This window comes from Periplaneta americana, chromosome 14 (genome assembly GCF_040183065.1).
Source record: "Periplaneta americana isolate PAMFEO1 chromosome 14, P.americana_PAMFEO1_priV1, whole genome shotgun sequence".
Taxonomy (NCBI): domain Eukaryota; kingdom Metazoa; phylum Arthropoda; class Insecta; order Blattodea; family Blattidae; genus Periplaneta; species Periplaneta americana.
In genome coordinates, this window is record NC_091130.1 from 115,215,812 (window position 1) to 115,242,564 (window position 26,753).

General features: G+C 36.6%; 1 long non-coding RNA gene across 1 annotated transcript in view; it reads right to left on the reverse strand.

Annotated features, from left to right (window-relative positions):
* LOC138712963 (uncharacterized) overlaps window positions 1-26,753 on the reverse strand; it is a 150,477-nt gene that overhangs the window by 81,055 nt on the left and 42,669 nt on the right. The window contains exon 2 of the long non-coding RNA XR_011335773.1: window positions 19,170-19,211. This is a non-coding gene — a long non-coding RNA (uncharacterized lncRNA). The remainder of the gene's footprint in view (window positions 1-19,169; window positions 19,212-26,753) is intronic.

A 26,753-nucleotide genomic window follows, 5' to 3' on the forward strand; every position in this document is an offset into this window, starting at 1 on the left:
CGAACGGGTTTTCCGGTTCTCTAAAGGTATAGCCAGGTTAATATTAAAAATGTTAGTAAAAATAAAATGATGTCCCTGTACAATTATTAACATATACCCTATATTACTGGGCGGCCGGGTAGCTCAGTTGGTAGAGCAGCTGGCTACGGACTGGAAGGTCCGGGGTTCGATCCCAGGTGGTGACAGGATTTTTTCTCGTTGCCATACTTTCAGAACGGCCCCAAGGTTCACTCAGCCTTCTATAAAATTGAGTACCGGGTCTTTCCCGGGGGTAAAAGGCGGTCAGAGCGTGGTGCCGACCACACCACCTCATTCTAGTGCCGAGGTCATGGAAAGCATGGGGCTCTACCACCATGCCCCCCAAGTGCCTTCATGGCAAGTTACGGGGATACCTTTACCTTTTTTACCTATATTACTTACATTACTTACATTTTTAATTTATCATGAAATAGTCCTAATAAATGTCACTCGAGATGTGAAATTACTATAGATAATTCAATAAATAAACAGCCATTGGCAACAGCTAAACGACGTAATCCACCACTGTCACACTTTGTGATTGTATTAGCTACCTCTCCATCCCCACTCCTCAAACCTAGACTGAAGTGTTGCGGGCTGCATTCAACAATTATTCGGCGCCATCTATTACTTCAGACACGCCTGTTCTAGACCTACCCTTTCTTCTTGTTCATTGGAGATTCCATTCCATAGCTCTCTTGGTTATATTTAGACTTTCCCTTCTCTATGTGACCAAAACACTTCCATTTTCCCTATTTTATCTCCCTGCAAATTTCATGTTGCCGGTCCGCCTACACAATTCTTTGTCCGAAACAGTCGTTGGCCACTACACCAAGCTGAAGATTCTCTTTAATTTTACTTTTAACATGATAAATTTAATTTGACTATAATTATGTGTGTGTATTCCGCCTTTGCTTATCATACAATTAAATGAATAAATTAATTAGTCATAATTTATTCATTTAATTGTATGATAAGCAAAGGCGGAATACACACACATAATTATAGTCAAATTGTGATAGCTTATCGGTATACCTTCAACATGAAATTGATAAATTTAAATTAACGCAAAGCAGTATCACATGTAGGAACATATTCACATTCGTAAGTTAGAAGTATGAAAACATACTAATAATTATTTCAGTCACTGAAATGAATTCCTATTCGAAACTTAAAATAAAAAGTACAAAATAAATTAAACAGCAGCAGTAGTAGTAATAGATTTATTTCTACTGATAGAGTTAGGGCCCCGTCTCTTCCACTCAAGCAGTATTACAACAATAGCAATACAATAGCAGAGATACAGGAACAATATAAATTAATAATAATAATAATAATAATAATAATAATAACAAAATGGAAACAAGTTTTGTTACATGTAATTCTAAAAATAAAAAAATTATAGTAATGTGACAATGGAATTGTTAAAATAATAAAGAAAATTTATATGTTAAAAATAAAAATTACATATTAGAAAAAAATCTATTTTAGGAACGCTCACAGTCTAAGCAGTCTATTTGACAACCGGGTTTTGAAATTAGTAAATGTCTGACAGTCCCTTAAGGTATGAGGTAGGGAGTTCCAATTACGAAAAACTGAAACGGTGAATGATGAAGAATATTGGGAAGTATTATGATGAGGTATACTCAATGTACCGGTGAGCTGAGATCGAGTATTCAGGTTATGGTTGGAGCATAAATACACGAGACGAGACGACAGATAACTTGGGGCTGAGGTACGCAGAATTTGAAATAGACGAGAAAGTGTGAAGTTCTGCGATCGTTCAGCTGGAGCCAAGATAAAGATTCGAAAAATGGTGAAATATGATCGTATCGTCGGACATTGCACACATATCTTATACACATATTATGAACACGTAATTTATTCGACAGTTCGGCATTACGAGTGCTTGAACTAATGTTTGTTTCAGTGGCGCGGGAAAGAAATGCTTGAACCGGCGTAACGAGTGAATAGGTGAGCAGATTTTTTCACAAGTGTGCTTTACTTGGTAATTTTAACTTAATTCGTTACCAAAATATATTCCTAGATTTTTAATGATAGGTGAGTAAGCAATTTCAATATTACTAAGCGTAATGGCCGAAATTTGACTATCGTTCAAAGTTCAGCAGTCATTTTTATTTGTAAAATAGTGTTTATCTTGGGATAATATAAGTGCACCGCGAGATTTTAAATTAGAATTATAGTGCGTTACGTATTGAAGAAGATTAATATAGTCCTAAAATGCTTTAAAACCGGTTGACCACATGATCACGAATATATTATTGCTGTGCTGGTTCACAATAAGCAAATAGCAGATCAAGGATTGTTGAGAGAAAGAAATTATAGGTTAAATTCATTGTAGTTGGCATTATTTTATATAGCCTATTGTTTTCATTATTTCGTTTAACAACGTACACGTTATTAGCGATAATAAAAACATGTAGGATCATGATCAGAGGATTAGGACTTAAAATGTATTTTTTCGACGACGAGAAATTGTCGTGCCAAAGTCTTTTTTTTAACACCATAAATCTAAAAGTCGGAATCCCCAGCTTTACTTCCCTCTCGAAAAAAACCGCGCTAAGGATTTTGATTACTTATTCCCCATGGCTGTGTTTGGGACCACAAAACTCGAAGACAGAGACCGGAAGTTTGGCAGAATACTTTTTTAAATGTGTTAAATCTATCTTCATTTTGAAAGTATATCTGTACAAATTATACCTTTGTGATTGAAACGTCACAGTTTTATGTTGCCCTTTTCTGCCTTTTTTAATATAAACGCCTGATTTACAAAATAAATGCTTTTTTTTGCCTTTATTTGCTTATTTATCTATTATTTATTAATTTATTATTAAAAATTGCCTACAGGTATATTTTAATTTATTTCTATAAACGCTACAATGAAAGTGACTTCACCGAATGTATATTATTGTCTTCCAATCAGTTCATATTCTCTTTGCAACAATGAGTGCTGCCGTGCAAAATTGTATAACATTAAGCGTTTTAATTATCGCTTGTGTTTATTTGACAAGGCAACAATGAGTGCGGGTCTAACGTTATTTTTAACGGTTATTTTTCTTTCAGTTTTCATTGCGACGTTATTGTAGCTTGCTAAATATTTCATATCGCAACATATCAGTACAACCAAACACAAAAATGTACTTTCCAATGCTACTGGGAAGAAGATTTCTTTGCTTCCAACAGTAATTGCAACATCGAGTCGAAAATCTCAATTTGCATTCGACTTATGTAAAGCTTTTCTTGCTGCCGAAATCTCTTTGTGGAAAGTGCAAGGTTGTGGGTCTAGTGCAAGGTTTTTGTAATTGTCTTTTATCGAGTATTTTAGCTATTTATAATGCCTTTTTGCCTGCCTATTTTAGCTATTTGTGATGCCTTTTTGCCTGCCTATTTTAATTATTCATAATGCCTAAACTTCCGGTCTCTTCTCGAAGATATTAGTAAAAGCATGGCAACCCCGGACGACATACGAGAAGGCGATCGGAATTGTAGCAGAAACCGAAATATTGGGAAAAAATGTGAACGATCTTTGCTTTGTAAACCAGACAGTACTGAACATGCAAATGCTGATCTGTAGTATAATATAAGAGTAAACCTACCCAACTTCGTGATACTAAGGATTTGTTATGGAAATTATCACACATGGTTAAAATGAATACCGTTTTAATTTTTTTTACTGCTTATATACATTTTGACCATTCTAAAATCTGATTCCCAAAGTAATGAAGACATAATTAAACAAAACTAAAAATATGTTGCTTGGAGCTTATTTCGTGATAGCCTATCTTACTTCGTGATAGTGTAGGGGCCTATGCCTATTTTCGTGATAGTCAATGTTCCACCCACAATATTTACTCACTGTCATTGCCACGTTGTTCTTGACTTAATACGTTGACGCAAAAAACCGATCTTCCTCTCGCTCAGTAAAATTGTAATAAATTCTCAAAAAGAACTATCACAATATTACTCTTATCACAATATTACCAACCTTTACCCTACTTCTAGACGAGTTCAGAAACGCTGACATCACAGTCCAATTCAAGGACAAAAGTCTAAATGGAACTGCTGAAGAACACGACGTGGATTTAAATGCACATTCAGGACTGACGGGTGACGATACCGCCCCACCACAAACATCACCTAAGTGACCTAGGACGACCAATGGCATAAAGAGGAATAAGGGAATAAGAGTCTTACGTAGGCTTACCAACTTCCGTAAGTAAAAATTAAGGACACAAACGTTACTGACAAAATTTTATTACACTAATTTCCACCTTCAACATTAATACTCTTATAACAGTATAGGCTATGTATATAATAGAATCACCTCATTTCATATGTAAAAAAAATTCAAGAACTTGCCAAAATGACCACAAAACAAGTTGAAAAACAGTACCAATTCTTTAATGTTAACTCATTGGAAACTAGGAACCAATCTTATTGATGTAATTACTAACCTAACATAAACTAACCTAACGTAATCTGAACAAACCCGAACTAACCTAACCTATTTACACAAAAGATTTCAGCCACTCTTCTCGGAAAAACAGAGACGTTTACGTGATTTATCACCAGAGCTATCAGATCTTATCACACTTGAGGAACTAAGGTATTTTACATCTTTGTTGTTGTCCTCGTTGATGTCTGTATTTGTCGTAGAAGTGGCCGTATAAATCTTTCTTTTTCCACTTTACCGCCGAAACCAATGAATGACGCATCAAGTGGAACAAAGTGGAGATAATACTGAATGGCGCCAAACTAAAGTCAAAGTGCATAAGATGAGCAGAGAGAATAGATGATTCAGTAAGTATCCTATAGGCTGTGATCAAACCTGCCCTAACTTGTGTATTATGATTATTGCACCCGTCACTCAGTTGACATATCAACAACAATTAAATTTCTGCCTTGGACATACGCAGGCCTACTACAGTCAGTTCTCTATTTCGTCACATATTGGAAGCATATCTGTATGAGACTACGGAAACATATTCCAATTCAGACTAAATTCAACAATCTGATAGGAACGAAAATCAGCTGAAAATATCTAATATGCCATGAAATCGGGACATTTTGATATTTGTGCAAATTATTTCGGAACGCTGGACGCAATGGTTGAAATCGGAACTGCCCCGGAAAAAAACGGGACGATTGGCAGGGAGGCCTTGAATATATGAGGTTCGGTAAAATAACCTTTATGATTAGGGAGCGGATTTTAACATATTTGCATGCTTTATTTCTTAGTTGCAAATCATATGCTACCATTATATAAATGCATTTCAAGTTATTTGTAATCGAAGGTAGTGCATATATGTGCATATTTAAGGGGTTAATGCACATTTCAGTTTTAGCGCGTATAAAAGCACATTTTGTTATTCCATTTAGCAATTTGGTGCTTAAACCAAGATTAAGAATATGGAAAATAAGGAAAATGGAATACAGAAGAAACTCAGGCATTGAAACACATTACAGGAGTTAAATGTTACTTATTGCAATCTAACAAGAAGCAGACAGTGCGTTGTTTTCGACGAATCATTTTGGACAAATCCTTGGCAATCAACAAAGCACTCAATTAATTAAGTACATTGCTGACTCTGCAAATTTACAATATTGAGATGTTATGATGGATGAAAGTTGTGATTAAAAGAACAGTTATTCAAAAAAGAAGCCACTTACTATCTACTCTGCACGTGCATAAGATTTTGTCACTAGAATGCTGCAATTTGATTGGAGCAGAAGTTATAGAAAGTGTTTATAGGCTTCTTTGCGCTCGCAAAATTCGAATGTCTGTTTTTTACTAGCCAAAGTGGCAAATAATAATATTTAATTTCATTTTAGTGACAGGTCTTAGAAACTTCGACTGTGTATAATCCATTGTATTTTAGAACAAATTAGCTGCAAGGAAATCATTAATTTTGAATTAGTTTTACCAACGATGCCTAACGAAGGTAATACGTATAATATAATTTAAACACAATAATATCGATACACTAAAACAATAATAAAACCACACAATATTTTTAATTCACACAACGCACGCGCTAACGAGCCAACTCAAAGACATCCCAGGCATTGTATGCACGTGCAACTCGTGAACATAGACACGGCAACACCGTCCCTTTACCATGGTTACGCGTCTCTCGTGATTGGTTGATTTGAATGGTTGCCATGGTAACATGCTAAAGGCGCCATTTGTCAGGTCGGAAGTAGTTTTAGACACACCATAATGCTATTTATAACATTAAAAAACTGAATTGTTGTGATATGCGTAAAACATATATTTCCAAAGAGTGACTGTTTTTTTTTCCTTAGGCCTATTAGCTATAATTTGAATCATTGCAGTTACATTCTATTTTTGCTTTATGTGTATACATTACGGCATCAATCGACCCTACAACAACTTTACAGTGCCCAAAATTATCCGGTGAAAGTAATCGAAGTCCGTGGATATATATTTGCAGTGACCTGCTTCATTCATTCAGCACCTTGAACAGAGTAGACCGAGTTTGGCAGAGTGTACACGCAGCACGTGAATGAGATGAGATAGCCCACACAGCGAGGCGGAAGTGCGCCGTGGGAACCTTCCTGTCGACCCCTCACACTGCGACCTTCAGCATCGCAACTCTCAATGTGGGAAACCTTCTCATATGATTGTCTGGATCGATGCTTTATTTAAAGCAATTTCTTTTAACAGTGGAAAAAAAGACCACTGTTTGGAACACTTATCAGTTGTTATCTCGAGATATACAGGTTGAACCAGCTGCGCCTTATAATTCTGAGATATATGCAACCTGTTATGATAGAAATGGCGAGATGATCGATATTCCTCTGCTTGCCCCTTATACTAGGCCTATTTGGTAACAACGCACTTGGCGCCATGAGAGTAAGACTGTCCACCGCTGTGGAGTAACGGTTAGCCTGCCTGACCGTGGAACGAGTGGGCTCTGGTTCAAATCCTGATTGGGACAAGTTATCTGGTTCATATTTTTCCGGGACTTCCCTCAATCCATTAAGAACAAATGCTGGGTAACTTTCGGCTTTGGACCCTGGACTCATCTCGCTAGCATTTTCACCTTCATCTCACTCAGACGCTAGATAACCAGGACAGTTGATAAAGCGTCGTAAAATAAGTAAGTCTTTCATACGATGGAGTTACGAGATCTTGCCAAAGTGATTAGATATAGCAAAATTTTCAATTAATGCTTAAACCAAGATACAGCGCGCAGTTGGAATGTAGGCCCACATTTTCTGTTGTGCAAAGGATCCATTTCTTAGTAATAGGGATATCTTATGCAAAGTTTTACCATTAGATGGCAGGAGCGTTCCATGCGGCACAGGGCTATATTATGTCATATGCTACAGTTCATTACGTTGTACCGCTTGTTGGTTTCCTGTTCTCGTCAAAATTATATTTATAATTATTTTGTATAACCTAGTATAATTTAATATAGGCACCTAATTCAGTATTTTCTTACCACATAATCTAATTTAATTTACAATAAATAATAGCGTAAACTTGTATAATATTGAGCGATTCTCCTTAAGAGATAGATGGGGAAATCTGCAGTAGGCCTATGCGGAATACAGATACGAGTAAATTGAATGTTCATGAACCTAAACGAGAACTTTGAGAACGAGGTGCACGAATAAAAAAAAAAGAAAGAAGGTTCTTTGTCGAAGGTGAACATTGCCTCTTTAATCATAAGTATTGTAAGTAGGTACCGTACGCGATAAACAAGATATGCAGCCACCAATATCTTTTTTTTTTTTAGGGACTAAGGAGCTTGAATTCCTCGTACTTTTTTTTCTTTAATTGCAGAAGGAACAAAAGCAATTTTTAATAGGGTGATCTAATATGATCACAGCAGTATCACGATTATTCGTGCGTTTTGTAGGTTAAGGATATGCAGTTTTGAATACTATGTATGATGATTTTGAAAATTTGAAGTTAAAACATGGTTTCAATAAGTTACATAGACTATATTATTTATAGGCCTATATATTTCTCGTCCTAGATAATAAATATCCCAGTTCATCGAGAGTTTACTGTAGTATCGCTCCATTGTAAAATGCAGTCGTAAACGTCGGGGCTCCTACAAGTACTGCATGCAGTATAAGCTAACATAGCTTGCTGTCGAGGTTATATATTTTTTCTTTGCCCTCTTGCAAACTGAAACTGTAGCCAGCAATTCCTTATTTGAAGTAGTTCTTTTTGTTTAATAGACGCAATTTAATTAGTTATATATATTTTTAAGATTGAAAGCATATATTTATAATCTTTCGGGACCTGATTGAAGGCAAAAAGCTTTCCCTGGTTTTTAGATCTAGGAACACAACAAAAATTTGGCATTTTGAGTTGTATTTAAGGGTTTTTTAAGAGTTTTTTAAGGTTGAAAGCATATATTTAGAATCTTTTGGGACCTGATTGAAGGCAAAACAGCTTTCCCTGGTTTTTACATATAGGAACACAACAAAAATTTGGCATTTTGAGTTGTTTTTAAGAGTAAATATACTAATACACTACATAAGTTCTCAATATTTATATATTGGAAAACAAATGCACACGCAAAGCGCATCCCTCAAAGTACATGCACTATCTGTTGGTGCTAGTTCAGGATATCCCTATTGCGTACCATCAAGGATAGACGTTTTTAGCTGGTGTATAGATTGCAAGTTGGATCAGACAAATAAATAAGAGCCAGCAAGTTCAACTTTTATATAAAAGATGATTCAGGAGAAATTGTAAATATGTGCTTGCATATGAAAAGGAACCAATTATCGGGTAATGATTTACTGCTTTTTTAACTATACGATGTCACTGTGCACTGAAAGAATTAGTGGATTTAAGATAATATCTGTAAAACTGAAGCCATTTTCCACTATACAGGTTTCTAAATGTATTATATTTCAGCATTCGTATGACTTTAGTTACATACATCACTTACGCTGATTATGCTATTTTCAGTTTCATTGATGTATTTTATTTAATCATTCATCTCCAAAATAGATGGAAATATAGTTTTATTCACAAATTTTTCACAAATTTCAAATTTATTCACAATTTAACATTTGAAATGATACATATGAAAAGATACCCGAAATGAGCATATGCTCGTGCTCGGGTACAGTCCAGTAGTCTACATAAATTTTACAGAGATCAATGATAATGTTGATGATAGAAATAATAGTAATAATAATAATAATAATAGTAATAATAATAATAATAATAATAATAGAATAATCGTGACGGAGATGATATAAAGATAGTAATACAAATTAATTCAATAATAATAATAATAATAATAATAATAATAATAATAATAATAATAATAATAATAATAATAATAATATTTACAATAATAAAATAAATACTAGGACGGATAAAATAAAATATAAAACCATTTAGCGAGAGTTAACACAACTTAAATAACCAGGAAAAAAAATGAACTCGAAAATCAACAGAAAAGCTTGTTGCATCGCAGACGACAGCAACCGCCGTATTGACATTGTATTATGTATTATTGGTAATAGGGAGGAGCCGAAGGTCTACGTAACTGCCGTTCTCTTCCGTCTTATCATCTACTGCAGACCTGCAGAACTGTAGCTCCTCAGAGCGACTGCCTTCGTACCCCTCCTAACCCACCCACATTTTCTACCAGTGTGGTCATAGCGTTCTAGTTGCGCTCAACATTATTTTATTCTCGCGGCGGCAGGTACATAATACGCTATAAAAAATTACAAATGAATAATGAACAGATAATAAAATTCTTAGGAATATACCTTTGGGAAGTAAGAGAAAAACGAATGAGGGAAATAAATAAGTTAAAAGACATGTAAAATAAAATTTAAAATGTTTGCGTGCATATAATGTAAGAAGGTCTACCTATGTGTGTGTGTATGTGTGTGTGTATCTATGTTGATAAGTGAGTGATAGCTATATGACCGGAGGTCAATGCTGTCATTCAACATTGTAACGCACTGCAGCCAAATGAATGAATGAATGAATACACAATACGAGTACTGCAGTTTGAAGAGAACTGGAACATGGCAAAATATGAATCCGTGAAGAAACACTACTTTCAAAATAAATGGGAATATGATTATTTTGTTGTTGAAGAAGACGAAAGAATTATTTATTTACTGTGTCCCATCCAATTTATTTCTACAAAATTAAACGACATTTGAACAAAGCCCGTATTAAGAATTATGGAATAGACAAACTTTCGGGTAAGTTTATTATTACGAACTGTATATTGAATATTTATTTATATAACTGTTAAATTAAGGACAACACTCGTTGTGTTCATTTTGTACTGAAATGAATAGTGACATTTTTATTAATTTCAAGGTTCATTACTTAATTGTTTCAAATGTATGTTTCCGTAGGTGATAATAGGAGGAAAGTTTTGGAAAATCTAAAGCAGATTAGGCGCAAAGAAATCTCAAAGAAACTACCCACAGAAAATCTAGCACAATCGTAAACCTTGAAACGACATAACGCATTATAAATACAATGACTTTATTACAATCCTTTTTGAAAATTACAGTGCCGCCACTGATGGATCTTCCACACGTAAAGAATGTCAACAACTCTATGCAGAAGTCGATCATCCCCAATAAAAGTGGAGTGAGGTTGACGTCATATTTCCCCTACTTAAGGGTTCTGTATTAATTCGCACTATCGTCCAGATTTTCCATCTCACTTTGTTTTATATACATTCATATATTAAACGACATATTTCCATTGATCTGTTGAATCACATATGAATATGTCTATTGCTCTTCATCTCTGCGTTTGGACAAATTAAGACTCGACAGGAAAAAGTTTCTAAGTGCCAATATCTCTTAAAATTACTTAAAAAAGAGCCTATGTCCCTGCTCAATCCACGAACAAGGGAACCGTCCCAAGGTCGTGGAGCTTGAATTTAATGAAAATACATATTTAAGCTAATTTTCGTTCGTAAAGAAACGTGGTGTTTCGCTTTTTCCTCGTTTACAAAATATATTGAATTGAAAATAGTTGCTACTTATGCCGCTTCTTGCGCGCATTCGGATCCTCATAGCTCCGTGACACTCTATCACAGCAATTGCAATAATGCTCTAGTCTATTTTTCTTCTCTTAATTCGCATTAATACAGTAGTAATGCAATCCATGGCATCTGTCGCTCATTCGTACACCGTCCAAATCCAAAGGAATGCAGCTTGAAGTCTAGAACAAGACTGTACATACTATGCTTTCAAGAACAAAAAAGGGAATTTGGACCTAAAGTAAAACATTGTGTAGACAATGATAAGCCATTTAATGTCGTGGTCGATGCAAGTAGTTCGGTAAACTGACAAAAAAAAAAATCACGTGAGAAGGTGGTTAAGAGATATATTTCTTCCGGATGTTAAGAAAGACATACTACTACTTCTGGATTCGTGGAGTGGTCAGGTAGATTATACTATATTTACTTTTGAAAGAGTAAATAGTACTTCATATGGTAAGACATTTTAAAACACAAATTATCCCTTCAAAACTACTAGATTTGTGCAACCCTTGAATATGTATTTTTAGGCAATATAAAATTATAATTCGAAGGCTAGAAGAGTATTTCAGACATACAATTATCTGTAAAAACATTCCAGAGACATTGCACGATAGGGACTTCATAATGACATTACATTCTGTTGTGTATCAACAGTTTCATTCACCTGTCCTCAAAACATGCCAATAAACGTGTGGCACGGAGAAACGTGTGAGAAAGTTTGATACTGTTCTTTCAACAATGTTGCATGTTGGAAACCATGTGTGTGTAACAGAAGAATGTGAAAAACCAGCCTGTGTAAAATGTTTGTACTGTTCAATGGCTCTTTGTTCCGACCACTTTATTTCGAATCGAGACTACAGAGGTGTGAAAATTATTAGAATAATCTTAATTTTAAAGGTTTTTTAATAGTTCCTTCACAAATATTAATTGAATTGATGAATATTGGTATATAATACTATACTGATGTAGGATATATTTACTACTAACAATGCCGGAAAGCATTGTTGTACATTGGTATTTTTCTTATTTTACAATTGTTATGGGAATTCAGAAATTATTATATTATGTTGGCGGAATTGGAAACAAAAAAAATTATATGCACAAAACAGATGTATACGTTCATTTGAACCTTCAAAACAATGTAAACGCAAAGAACAATTTGTTTAAAGCATTTCTTAATTTTTTATGTTTCCATTTCCGCCAACATAATATAATAATTGCTGAATTCCCATAACAATTGTAAAATAAGAAAAATACCAACGTACAACAATGCTTTCCGGCATTGTTAGTAGTAAATATATCCTACATCAGTATAGTAATATTATATACCAATATTCATCAATTCAATGAATATTTGTGAAGGAATTATTAAAAAACCTTTAAAATTAAGATTATTGTAATAATTTTCACACCTCTGTATCATATTTAAGGTAAGTTAATACATATTTTTAATTCAAACTGAATTTCTATTTCAGCAAAAGCACTCTATTGATGTGAATTAAGAGAAAAAAAAAGAATGGAGCATTAATGCTAGAGCTGTGATACGATGTCAAGGAACTCTAAAGAACCGAATGCGCTCAAGAATCGGTATAAGTAACATCGATTTTCAAGTCGTCATATTTCGTAAACGAGGAAAAAACTAAACGAACGACTATCACCACGTTTTTTAACGAACGACAATTAGCTTAAATATGCATTTTCATTAAATTCAAGCTCCATAACCTGGGACAGTTTCCTTGTAAGGGAAATGGTAAGTCCCATTGTCATTTTAATTTATCACCTATTTTCGTCTCTGTGCTCCCACTTAAGGTATACATTCGGACAAAATAACGTCTGTGATCCGAAACATTCCATATATCAATTTTTAGTAGGTTATTTTACAACGCTTTATCAACATCTTAGGTTATTTAGAGCCTGAATGAGATGAAGGTGATATTGCCGGTGAAATGAGTCCGGGGTCCAGCACCGAAAGTTACCCAGCATTTCCTCATATTAGGTTGAGAGAAAGCTCCGAAAAATACCTCAACCAGGTAACTTTGCCCCAACCGAGAATCGAACCCGGGCCACCTGGTTTCGCGGCCAGACGCGCTTTTTTTCAGTAGGTTATTTCACGACGCTTTATCAACAGCTTAGGTTATTTAGCGTCTGAATGAGATGAAGGTGATAATGCCGGTGAAATGAGTCCGGGGTCCAACACCGAAAGTTACCCAGCATTTGCTCATATTGGGTTGAGGGAAAACCCCGGAAAAAACCTCAACCAGGCAACTTGCCCCGACCGGGAATCGAACCCGGGCCACCTGGTTTCGCGGCTAGACGTGCTAACCGTTACTCCACAGGTGTGGACTATATCAAATTTCTTCGATATCCTTACGACATGAGGTTTCTCATCCCCTTCTGCCTCCTCTCCAGTACTTTAGGGGATGATATAAAACAATTCTCAAAAACGTTTAACCCAAATTGTAGAAATTAATCTTCATTTTAAATTTTAAGGCTCTGTGTCGGCTAGTTCAGAAGACATTGATGAATTTTGAAAACTTCAACCTTCTTTCCTCTCCACTCCCTTTGGGGATAACAAATTAACCCCCAAAAGTCTAACCCAATTCTAGAAACGAGCCTTTGTTTTGAAATTTCAAGGCTGTAGGCCTGGTGGTTCAAAAGATAATGAGTGAATTTTGATTATTAGTACCTCCCACTTTCCATTCCCAATATGCTCGTATTTCGACAGTAACTATCATTAAAAAAACCGAAAGTCGACTGTAATAGTTGCACGCATGCATTAAAACGGAATGTTCGGCATTTAAATCCCGGTCAGCTATGTGTCACAGAGGTATTTAAATTCCGGCGCCAAATGGTTAAATCTTACATACGCAGAACGATGGACAGACGCAGTGGTTACGTGCATTGACCACCAAGGTCCCCAGAAATTACTACTGTCGATTTTTGTCTATGGGGGTGGTTAAAAGCCGAAGTCAACAAATACAAAACAAACATAAGAAATGAATTCAATAGTGCTGACTTCATAAGAACAACACTTCCTGTTTTCAACAGAGCGGAAATGTATTGAACTGTTGAAATGTATTGATAACAGTCATGTAATAAGCGATAATTTTATCGTAATTATAAACAATTTATCTTTCCTTCTTGCTACTTGTAACGCTTGTTATGCGTACCATTCAAACAGCTGTACTTATCCCCACATGCACTGAAAACTGGACTTGTATGATTTCTTTTTTACTTAGACTACTTCATACTACTACCCCTTAATATTTAATATTTAAATTTCAAAAATGATGTTTTTTAAAGACGCTCGTAACTACAGAGGTTATATCTGAGTCGCCGGTGTGCAGGACGTTTGTCCCGCAGGAGTTATTTTATAGGTTTGGAAGTAAATATTGGCATCGGGACGCCTCTGATAACAGTGATTAAAAATTATACAAGAAGAGTCGAGCTGTAGTGAAGGTAGGGAAAAGGCTGTCAACTCCATTTCCAACAACAAAGGGTCTGAGGCAAGGATATGGCATGTCCCCATCCCTCTTCAAAATATATATTCAGCAAGTTTTAGAGAGATGGAATCGATCGTGTAAAGGTATGGGAGTTCCAATTGGTCATGAAACAATACATTCTCTCCTATTTGCAGACGACCAGGTATTAATTGCTCAGTGTCGTGAAGATGCTAAGTTCATGTTGAGGAGGTTGATGGAAGCCTTTGATATAGGAGGTCTTTGCATTAATATGAATAAAACTGAATACCTCGTTGTGGGCAATAGTGGAAGAGATATTATCCTACCGCAAGGAACAATTAAATCTGTGAGACATTTTAAGTATTTGGGGTCTATCATCCAAGAGTCTGGGAGCTGTGCAACAGATTAGATCACAGAGTGCAACAGGCAAGAAGGGCAATAAAGATGCTGAATGGGGTACTGTGGAGCAGATCCATTTCCAAGCAAATGAAGAAAATGATTCTACAATCTATAGTTGAATCTATACTAACATACGGGGCAGAGGGATGGGCACTTGTTGAACGTCAGAAATGTAAGATACAAGCGACGGAGATGGAGGGAATAAGAAGAGCTGCTAGAGTATCCAGATTGGAAAGGAGAAGGAATGAGGATGTGAGGCAAATGATGGAGATGGAAGAGTCGGTAATTGAAAGAATCGAAAAACGAACTCTTCAATGGTATGGCCACGTAAAAAGGATGAAAGAAGGAAGATGGCCAAAGATTATTCTGGAATGGTCACCTCAGGGAAGGAGGAAGCGTGCGAGACCAAGAAAAACATGGAAAGCCGGTGTCATGCAAATGATGAAGGACCGACATATGCAGGAGGAGGATTGGCGGGATCGAGAAGGATGGCGGAAGGGAATTCAGGGCAACCGCTGAAGAATGGAAGAGCCCACAAAAGAAAGAAAAGAAGAAGTAAATCCCGAAAAGACAAAATATATAATTATGTCACGTGATCAGAATATTGTAAGAAATGGAAATATAAAAATTGGAGATTTATCCTTCGAAGAAGTGGAAAAATTCAAATATCTTGGAGCAACAGTAACAAATAAATGTCACTCAGGAGGAATAAATATGGGAAATGCCTGTTATTATTCGGTTGAGAAGCTTTTGTCACCTAGTCTGCTGTCAAAAAATCTTAAAATTAGAATTTGCAAAACAGTTATATTACCGGTTGTTCTGTATGGTTGTGAAACTTGGACTCTCACTTTGAGAGAGGAACAGAGATTAAGAATGTTTGAGAATAAGGTTCTTAGGAAAATATTTGGGGCTAAGAGGGATGAAGTTACAGGATAATGGAGAAAGTTACACAAAGCGGAACTGCACGCATTGTATTCTTCACCTAACATAATTAGTAACATTAAATCCAGACGTTTGAGATGAGCAGGGCATGCAGCAAGTAGCTATGGACGTATCCAGAAATGTATATAGTGTGTTAGTTGGGAGGCCGGAGGGAAAAAGACCTTTGGGGAGGTCGAGACGTAGATGGGAGGATATTAAAATGAATTTGAGGGAGGTGGGATATGATGATAGAGACTGGATTATTCTTGCTCAGGATAGGGACCGATGGCGGGCTTATGTGAGGGCGACAGTGAACCTCCGGGTTCCTTAAAAGCCATTAGTAAGTAAGTAAGGAGTTATTTTACATGCCTCTAATCTACTGACATGAGCCTGTCGCATACTAAATGAAATCGACCTGGGCCGGGATCGAACCCGCAACTTCGGGCATAGAAGGCCAGCACTCTACCGACTCCATCACCCAGGTCGACCAATATTTACTATTCCTCCTGAATAATACTTTATGTATGCATGTATGTACGTAGTTGTATGTATGTATGTATATATAGACCAAATAGACTATAAAATCGGTTTTTGACGTGTAACAACGTCTTACGAATTCCCAATCTCCAGGTAAGCCTACCTATGGTCCGTCCCAGGTACCTGTAGAGTAACTTCGCGCATATGGGGGTGGAGTCTATTTGTGCCGGAGTGTATTGCGGGCAGCATCAGCTCGAGTCCGCTAAGGGGTAAGATGCTCTTGGTAGAGATGAGTAGAGTTGAGATAGTAATTATCTCCTGCAAGCGATTGCTCGCTTCGTTCAAGCAATGCCTCCCCCAGAGCAGTCTCTGTCCCTAGCCCTCCCACATACCACTTGCGCAGAGATCTTATTTCGTCTTTCTACTCCACAGATTCCTGGGGCGAACCGTAGATCCTCCCATAAACCACAGAGCATATCCCTCCTCTCCATTTCTTCGTTTATACCAATCTGCCATGTTCTTTTCGGTCTTCCGCGTTTATTCCTTCTGGGAAGTTTCCAATCGCATTCTTTGAATATGAACATGATAAAGTCCACACCTGTGGAGTAACGGTCAGCGCGTCTGGTCGCGAAACCAGGTGGCCCGGGTTCGAATCCCGGTCGGGGCAAGTTACCTGGTTGAGGTTTTTTCCCGGGGTTTTTCCTCAACCCAATATGAGCAAATGCTGGGTAACTTTCGGTGCTGTACCTCGGACTCATTTCACCGGCATTATCACCTTCATTTTATTCAGACGCTAAATAACCTAGATGTTGATACAGCGTCATAAAATAACCCAATAAAAAAACATGATAAATTAGTTATTTTGTCATTATTCCTTCCCTTCTTCATTGCTTTAGCCCCATTTCTTCCTGTATTTTTTTCATTTCTAAATCTACTCTTGTAGCTCTTTTAACCGCTAAAGGACGCGTCGCCAAGTGGAGGTTAGGGGAATGCCTCCCAAAATGAGTGGTAGGAGGGAAATGCAATATCTCCCTCGGATCAACAGGTACCGCTGCCTTGCAATTCGGCATTATTTTGTCAAAGATTAGACATTAGAGGAAGACATAGCCCTCCAGGTTGGGGGTTGTAGCGATAGGTCAGCTCTCTATCCTACGAAAAGCATCCCAATACATCAAGATTATGACTTACGTATAAGAAACAGTAATCAGAGACAGAAAACATAGATAGGAATATTAGAGGTCTCGTGTTGAAGATTTATGTACTTATTAAATCGCACACATTTGTAACGCCAGTCTCATATTCTGATGTGAGATGAGCCACAGTTTTTCCTTTCAGAAACCGCTTGTTACCTACTTAGGACAACACGTTTTCTTTTTACACACATGGAGAAGACATTTTGCCTACAAGTTATGCAGAACTGCCACATGAACAGTAAGGACTGTTCTTGGGGTCATATTTTTGAAAGCATGAAGCGACTATTTTTACATTTTATTGTGATGTACCGAAATGATATTTTCTTGCAAAAATTTTGTATTACCATATGATGAAGGATGGGTGCAATGGAGAAAAATTCTCTCCGGCACTGGGACCTCGAACTCGGGTTTTCTGCTATACTTGCTGACGCTTTATCCACTAAGCCACACCGAATTCCAGTTCCGATGACGGATTGAATTAAGACAGCGCTCATTCCGTCGGATCCCGGCTACTTAGTCACTCGTAATGAGTGCACCTCTGCACATAGTGTGTTGGACATTGTGCCTCTGTGACACAGTGCATGAGGGTTGGCCACTAAAGGGAAACTGAGAGATGGAACTTAAACTGAGAGCTTAAAATAATCACTTAGTGATTTAAGACGGCGCTCATTTCGTCGGATCCCGGCCACTTAGCCACTCGTAATGAGTGCACCTCTGCACATAGTATGTTGGACATTGTGCCTCTGTGACACAGTGCATGAGGGTTGGCCACTAAAGGGAAACTGAGAGATGGAACTTAAACTGAGAGCTTAAAATAATCACTTAGTGATTTAATACGGCGCTCATTTCGTCGGATCCCGGCCACTTAGCCACTCGTAATGAGTGCACCTCTGCACATAGTGTGTTGGACATTGTGCCTCTGTGACACAGTGCAGGAGGGTTGGCCACTAAAGGGAAACTGAGAGATAGAACTTAAACTGAGAGCTTAAAATAATCACTTAGTGATTTAAGACGGCGCTCATTTCGTCGGATCCCGGCCACTTAGCCACTCGTAATGAGTGCACCTCTGCACATAGTGTGTTGGACATTGTGCCTCTGTGACACAGTGCATGAGGGTTGGCCACTAAAGGGAAACTGAGAGATGGAACTTAAACTGAGGGATTCAATCCGGCATCAGAATTGGAATCCGGTGTGGCTTAGTGAATAAAGCGTCTGCGCGTAGAGCTGAAAACCCGGGTTCGAGTCCCGGTACCGGAGAGAATTTTTCTCCGCTCCAGCCATCCTTCATAATATGACTATTTTACAACTTGTAAAAACATACGTGTGTTATCTGTGTTACAATATAATATGTGAACGATATCACTTCTCTCAGGAAAAAACCGACATCGTTGATGGAATACAGTTTAGAAATATTTTTGTGCGCATTCATTCTATTAAAAACACACCCTCTAACAAGAAACTGTTTCTGTTACTGGCAGCGGTAGAATTCCTGCTACATAACTTACTGTGTACCAGTAAATGCTTGTAATAAATAGCCTTCTTTATAGAAAAAATATGTACTAGAGAAAGACAGTCGGATAACCCGCCGATCGGTTAATAGGGTGACGGATAATCGGGGTTCTAAGTAGTAATAGTATCAATAATATAATACTGACCTTATGTTCTCTTTTGTACAAACACTCCTCCACACATCAATCCTGTAAAAAAAAAGAAAAAGCTTAAATTATTTTACTAGTAAAAAGTGAATTCATTTCAAATTGTTGTACCAACTAGACTAAGCAGGCGTTAGTGTTAACCAACCCCGGGCCATAAGCTTGAAACAGTGGAACCAAAAAGGTGTACTAGTATGGCCGTCAAATTACCCATAGTTCATCTCTTTTTCCAGTGTGTTTATCAGCTGTTTTATGCATATTATTACGATTACAAATTGTTTCGTGGTGTTTTGAATATTTCAAAAGTGTAGTCAAGTTCAGCAGGTGTTCTTTTTTATGAATAAGCTAATATTCTGATCGGCTCAACTGCAGAATATGTCCGTTGATATGTCCCCCTATGCTTTAACACATGAAGGAGTGCCAACATCCTTCTTGATAAAAGAAAAAATGTGGAAATGAAATGTTCAGTCCATGTCACAACCATAACATTTTAAATAATATATAGTGAAATGTACATTGATATAATCTGCTAATACTTCTGTTACCTCCACATCCATTCTAAACCTTTTATGTATGACCGAAACCGATAATAGCAATTAAATATTTGGCAATTGGCGGTATTTCGTGGAGGATTATGGGGCATAGAAGGTGTAGTTTGACGTCATATCCATTGTACTGATTTCAAACATATTTGCTTGGATTGCTCTCTTTTTTTTTTATCCTCTCAGATGTCAACTTTGCTTTGGAAATTCCTTACGGCCGAGTGCACCATTCTTGATCAAAACGTTACCACGGTTAAGTCCGCATTTTAATCTGTTCAACCTCAGTTCCCGGTGTATTAATCACGATCAAAATTAAACGTGGCGGTTTACCGGGGTAAAACTCAACCGCCCGTGATTATGTGGAATTTATCAGGGTAAAGTTCCAGCGTGATTCGATTTTCTTGATAGAATTGAAGGCGAAATGATGTACCTGAATTATTTAAACAGAAACCAACGTCAAATAGGTATTATTGTGGAAAGAGGGAAATGCGAGGAAAGATTTCGTCTGTGCAAAGAAATCTTGTGATAGTGAATGAAATGAATGAAAAACTGGAATTTTCGTCTAATCGAAATAATCCCGTCTCATCTGGGGGGAACACGTTACTGATGCAGCGGGAAAAGCATGGGGAGCGTTACACTTTGTGATGAGGGTACTAAGAAATTTTAGTAGGTTATTTTACGACGCTTTATCAACAGCTTAGGTTATTTAGCGTCTGAATGAGATGAAGGTGATAATGCCGGTGAAATGAGTCCGGGGTCCAACATCGAAAGTTACCCAGCATTTGCTCATATTGGGTTGAGGGAAAACCCCGGAAAAAACCTCAACCGGGTAACTTGCCCCGACTGGGAATCGAACCCGGGCCACCTGGTTTCGGGGCTAGGCTCGCTAACCGTTACTCCACAGGTGTGGACGGTACTAAGAATAGGTTCTGATAAATCCAATGAGATTGCATATAAGTCACTAGTTCCAGTAATGGAATATGGTGTTGCATGTTGGGATACTTACAGATTACAACATATTAAGACATTGGAAAATATTCAATAACGGGCTCTCAAGCTTGTCGTAATAATTCACTATTAAAATGGGACACACTCACGGACTGGAGAATGGGAATTCTATTATGCGCAAAGTTCAAAACATACAGAAGTGAGCCTGTCTGAAGAGAAATAAAAAATAGGTTGCAGCCGCTAAATTACTCTTCAACGAACGACCACTCATATAAATTGAGGGAAAGAAGACAGAGGACGGACACTGGAAAGTTTTCTTTTCTCAACCGTACTATAAGGGACTGGAATGCTTTACCTCCAGGCTTACTAAAGGCTTTACCAATAACCAAAAATGTATTTAAAAATAGGCTTAAGGACTTTATCTAATAGACAGTAATATATACACACTATTTAAAGGGTGTAATATTTTATTGTTTGTAGTGTTGTATCAGTGAAGAAGTGTGTTGTGTCAGTGAAGTGTGTTGTGTAAGTGAAGTTTTATAGTTTATAGTAGCAGTGCAAAGTATTTGAACAGTGAAATGTTTTTGAAGTGTTAGTGAAATCAGGATAGTATCAGTGAAATGTGTCGTAATTCCAGTGCAGTGAGTGAGTTGACAGCGAAATAAGTGTAGTGCTGAAAGGTATTTGTGCATGTATGAACATATCATACTCGTGGGTGTTAGTTCTAACTTAAGGTTAAGATATAAATTAGATTTACTTTAAATGTTATTTTAAGTAATTGTGTTTCATTTAATTTAGGCTGTTCCTTATTATTATTATTATTATTATTATTATTATTATTATTATTATTATTAATTTATTATTAATTGTATTTATTATTGTCATTATTGAGTGTAATTAGTTACCACTGCCACCGGTTATTTACCCAGTTGCAGTGTGAATAAATACATACACACATACTTCTATGAATAGAGTACTAACAACGTTAAGACCGTACGCTGCAGGGACATTTAGGGCCTAACATTGTCATGGATAATATTTGTAATATTCATCTACCACGGCACTAGTAAGCCTATTAATCATGTGTCTTTCTGCCCACGCTATATTTTATTTCCTTCAGGGACAAAACTATGACCTGTAATGGATGAATTCCATCAAATGCATGGATTTCCGGGTCTTGTGGGAACGATAGGCTGCATTCACATCAGAATTCAGTCTCCCGTCTTGGTGTAAGAGCCAATCAGCTCAAATTGAATCCCTATTTCATGGTCTGAAAAATTCGGAGTTCTCTTTTACTTCTCCATATTCTTTTTATCTTTCTGTGGCGTTATAAACAAACGAATTAAGCAGAGCGGTCTAACAAAATCGAAGCGCGCAACAATTGGATATGATCTGTTTTTATATTCTCTACTAAGGATTCTTTCCTTTTTAAAAACAGCATGCATCTCCACGTAAAGGCTGGTCCACAATAAATCGGGAACGAGAACGAGAAGTGAGTATTTTTTATTCACAATAAACCGTGAACGGAAACGGCTATGCATATCGATGTGTGTGTCAATAACGATATACAGTATGTAAAGCCTATATTACGCAGTCTGATATTATTTGTGTATACTTGATCAATGGCATTCTCTCATGAGTACAAACCAGCCAACATAAACATAGGTTAACCAACTTCGAAATTTAAGACACGGAATATTTAAGAATTTAAAGGCTGGTTCACAATAAACCGGAAATGAGAATCAGAACGGAAACGAAAACGGTAAAATTGTTAAAATGTGTAAATTGAAATGTGAGCATTCACAATTAACGAAAAGCTTGCCGGAGCCGGGGATCGGGAACGGAGAGTTGGCCAAGTTTCAACTTTGGCATTCACGTTTCCGATCACAGCCCACTAGATTCATTCTATTGCTATTTTGTCGTCCTATATTTTGTAGCAAGAAGACCGTGACATAACCTATGCATTATTTTGTTCTGTGCTGTGCATCATGGAGCAAGTTTTATTTGATGAGATTCTAATATTGAGTGTTGAGGAAAATCCTCACGTTTACGATAAGCATTATATAAATATATGAAGATGAGAAAATGAAGGAGAATACGTGGCTTTCAATAGCTGCATCTTGGAACACAGATCGTAAGTGAATCATATTTTATTACTGAATTGGTTGTATGACACACTACATATTCATGCTTCAATTCAATAACTATTGTTGTGTTCATTTTTGTTCTATTACAAATGTTTCTTCTCTAATTATTTTACGTTATGGTAGACTTAAAATAGGTTGTGATAATAAAGATGCATGGGAATAATTTATAGTACAGTACCTAATGAAATGTTTCAGTTGAAATTTCGAATTTAGTTAACCTGTGTTTATGATGACTGCCTTGTACTCATGAGAGAACGCCGTTGGTCAATTATACACAAATAACATCAGAATGCGTAATATCGACTTTACATATCGTTATTGACATGCATATCGATATGCATAGTCGTCTACGTTCTCGGGTTATTGTGAATCAACAATTTTCATATTCACGTCCTCTGCTTCTCGTTTTCATTCTGGTTCTCGTTCCCGGTTTATTGTGAACCAGCCTTAATTCACGTGGTAGTCTGACCACATAATATAGCCTACTCGTAGCATATACAGTATGTAAAGTGATTCTACTGAATTCTGCTTTAGTTAGTTTACAAGCATTGAATGGACAAGATATTATGTCATGTTCTCCTTGCTAAAAAAATATACGACGACAAAATAGCTTTAGATGAAAACAGAATGAATCTAGTAGGCTGTGATCGGAAACAGCAAAGTTAAAATTTAGCCAACTCTCAGTTTCCGTTCCCGGGCTCCGGTAAGGTTCTCGTTAATTGTGAATGCTCACTTAATCCGGGTGAAGAAAGCGGTCAGAAGAACGGGTTTCTGTGACCGAGGATCATTGTTGGTGCAGCGCAATCGTATTTTGACCGCGATTTTCTTTTTAGCGTTTTTCCATGTCTCCTGATCATTACGTTTTCTGACAGAAATGGTGCACTACGTCATTAGTGTTAACTTTGCTTCGGCAATTCCTCTAGTTACATTACTTGCTCCGTCGGACATTATTCACAAAAAATGTAACGGCCGTCCGCTGAAACGATGGAATGAGACCGTAACAGGCCACCAGGCTTAATACGTGATAGGAAGAAGAAGAAGAAGAAGATGATAATAATAATAATAATAATAATAATAATAATAATAATAATAATAATGAAATATAGTTACAAAAAATTGCACAGAAAATAAAAAATTGTAAAATTTTATAGCCTTTCGAGGTCGTTTTAAAATTATGCAATTGAGATTAAATTTTACACGCAGTAATTTTTCGTGGGTTGGAACAACTTTTGAGGTTGGGAGATGAAAAACAAATAACTTCAGAAAATTATATATAACTATACGAGGGCCACCCTAAGTCCCCCTTGATAGCCATACTTCTTTACTATGCAACGTTGCTGTCCTCTGATTCGCGGGTGTCTTGAAGCCGTTGAAGGTCATATGCAGGAAATTTTCCGCTGAGAACATGAATTGCAGCCATATTTAATAACTGTTTTAACATTTTCCGAAATAAGTATTGTTATAATCAGTTTCAAGTATTATTAGTTATGAATTAATGTAATTACGAAAGAAGAAAAAACAATCTTAGTCTATGACGCACACAAATTATTCGACATTTATGAGTTTCATTGTTGTAAAAATAGCGGGAACCTATTTTCCATCATGTTTCATGATAAATTATGAGAAGAAAAAAAATTATTTATCATTTGGACAGTTCTCTTTCAGCTTGACAAAGAAAGTAAAATTAAATAAATGGAATGAACTCCACACATGTTTAGTCAATTTGATTTGGTACACTGACGTTCAAAGATATCTGACCATACTAATCGATAGTGAGCGATAATTTTTTGATGTGTCGATTCTGTAGTTGTTACTTTTGTGAATAGATGGCGAACACAATAGTCACTGTTGCCAATAGTAGATAAATATACCCGTGTTATAGAATTCAATTTTTATTTCCACGATACTGATTGTAAAACAACATCGAGTTTGACTGGAAACCGCTGATTTTGTCTATTATAAAAATAATTTATGCTTAATCTACATAATCATTTTCCCTGACACTTTTTAGCGAGTTCCAATAATGGTGCCATCTATTGAGAACTAGCGGAACTTGTCGGATACCTTTGAACGTGTACCACCGAATAAGGATTCGTAACATACGCGAGAAACAATATGACAGAACTTTAGGAAGAGAGCTATGGTATGTATTTACATATTATAGGCTATTATCTTCCAAATTAATATTATTCATTTTCATATTATTTAAAAAATACAGTGCTCAATCACTATTGAAATAGTTTTCTCTTAGTTTTAAAATGTAAAATCCTTTGTGTTGCAGAACGTAGCTGAATAAAGTTTTGCAGTATTTTCTCAAGTTTAATTCTTGTTATGCGAAATCTTTCTTTAGACTCTTGAAAATCAATATTTATTCTTTGCCTAAATGTTCTTTTCCACCTTTGAATGAATTTTTCTCCTCTGTCAGTATTAGAAGATGAAATCACACTGCGTTAAAAATGTTCTACACTTTTAAGAAAGTTTACCAAGCACAGAGGATTAGAAGAAAACTTGCTCGCGATTCTATTTTACAAATGACAATTTTTTTTGCAACAATTCATTGATGAAACAAATTAAACTGCTAGTATTTACTAATGATCTTCTGCGGACCTCTGGAGAACTAAAAAAGAGACTAGTGAAGTGCTTAATGTGGAGTATAGCATTGTATGGAGCAGAAACATGGACATTATGACGAAGCGAATAGAAGCATTGAAATGTGGATATGGAGAAGAATGGAGCACGTGAAATGGACAGAGTAAGAAACGGAGCTGTGTTGGAAAAGAGTGGATGAAGAAAGAATGAAGCTGAAAATAATCAGCAAAAGGAAAAGGAATTGGCTGGATCACTGGTTGAGAAGAAACTGCTTACTGAAGGATGCACTGGAAGGAATGGTGAACGGGAGAAGAGTTCGGGGCAGAAGAAGATATTAGATGATACGCGACATTAAGATATATGAATCATATGCGCAGATAAAGAGGAAGGCAGAAAATAGGAAAGACTGGAGAATGGTGGGTTTACAGTGAAAGACCTGCCCTTGAGCAAAACACTAAGAATGAATGAATGAATGAATGAATTAATTAATTACTAATGCTTGTCGTAACTAATTTACCAATACAGATCTATGCTTCGGAAATGACTGGTTTTTTACTTCTTTACTAATTTGTCGGCAATAAATAGTAATTCTAACTTTATACAGTACCCCGCTTATATTCGACGCTATTAGCAATCATACAGTAGGCCTACATAGCAAGTAATCTAAGTCGATTTGTGGTTTAAATACCTGAAATTAATTTCTAGTAACAACATATGTAATGTAATACATTGCAAATAATTAATTTCTTTTATTTAGTTCTATGTTAGTGGATGTCCGTTAAATATACAAGTAAACTCTTAACAAGCATAACAAAATCACTACCATTCCTAACGCTGAGGATTGAGTTCTGTAGATTTCTTTGAGTGCCAGACAAGTTAGACAGTTGAAATATTTTAAGCCATTAAAATGTGTTTCTGCACCGAAACGAGGCATGATGTCACCATGACAACGGAATTTGGTTGATAATTCGCGTTCCAACGGGCGTGGTAGTATTACAAGGACTGGAACATTGGCAGAAATACAAAAACTCACTCACGAAAACAGCTTCATGTATAAAATATGTCCTTAAGACGCACATTCTTCTTGCTCTTGTAACTTCAGCAATTTATTACTTCAGGAAATGTGAGGAAAGCTATACAAGATCCAGTAAGGCCCTGACTTTACGTGTAGGATGACCCATCTACAATAATCTTCCGTGGCTGCATTTCGTCTTGGCCAATTTCGCCTTTAAATTTGAATATTACTCAACAAATGCGTGAACAGTATGCATAGCTTTATAAATTTTCACTGAAACTACCAATTCATCTTGTGTTTGCAGTAACTAAGAATCAGTTTTGGTTCATAGATTCGAATCAAATAT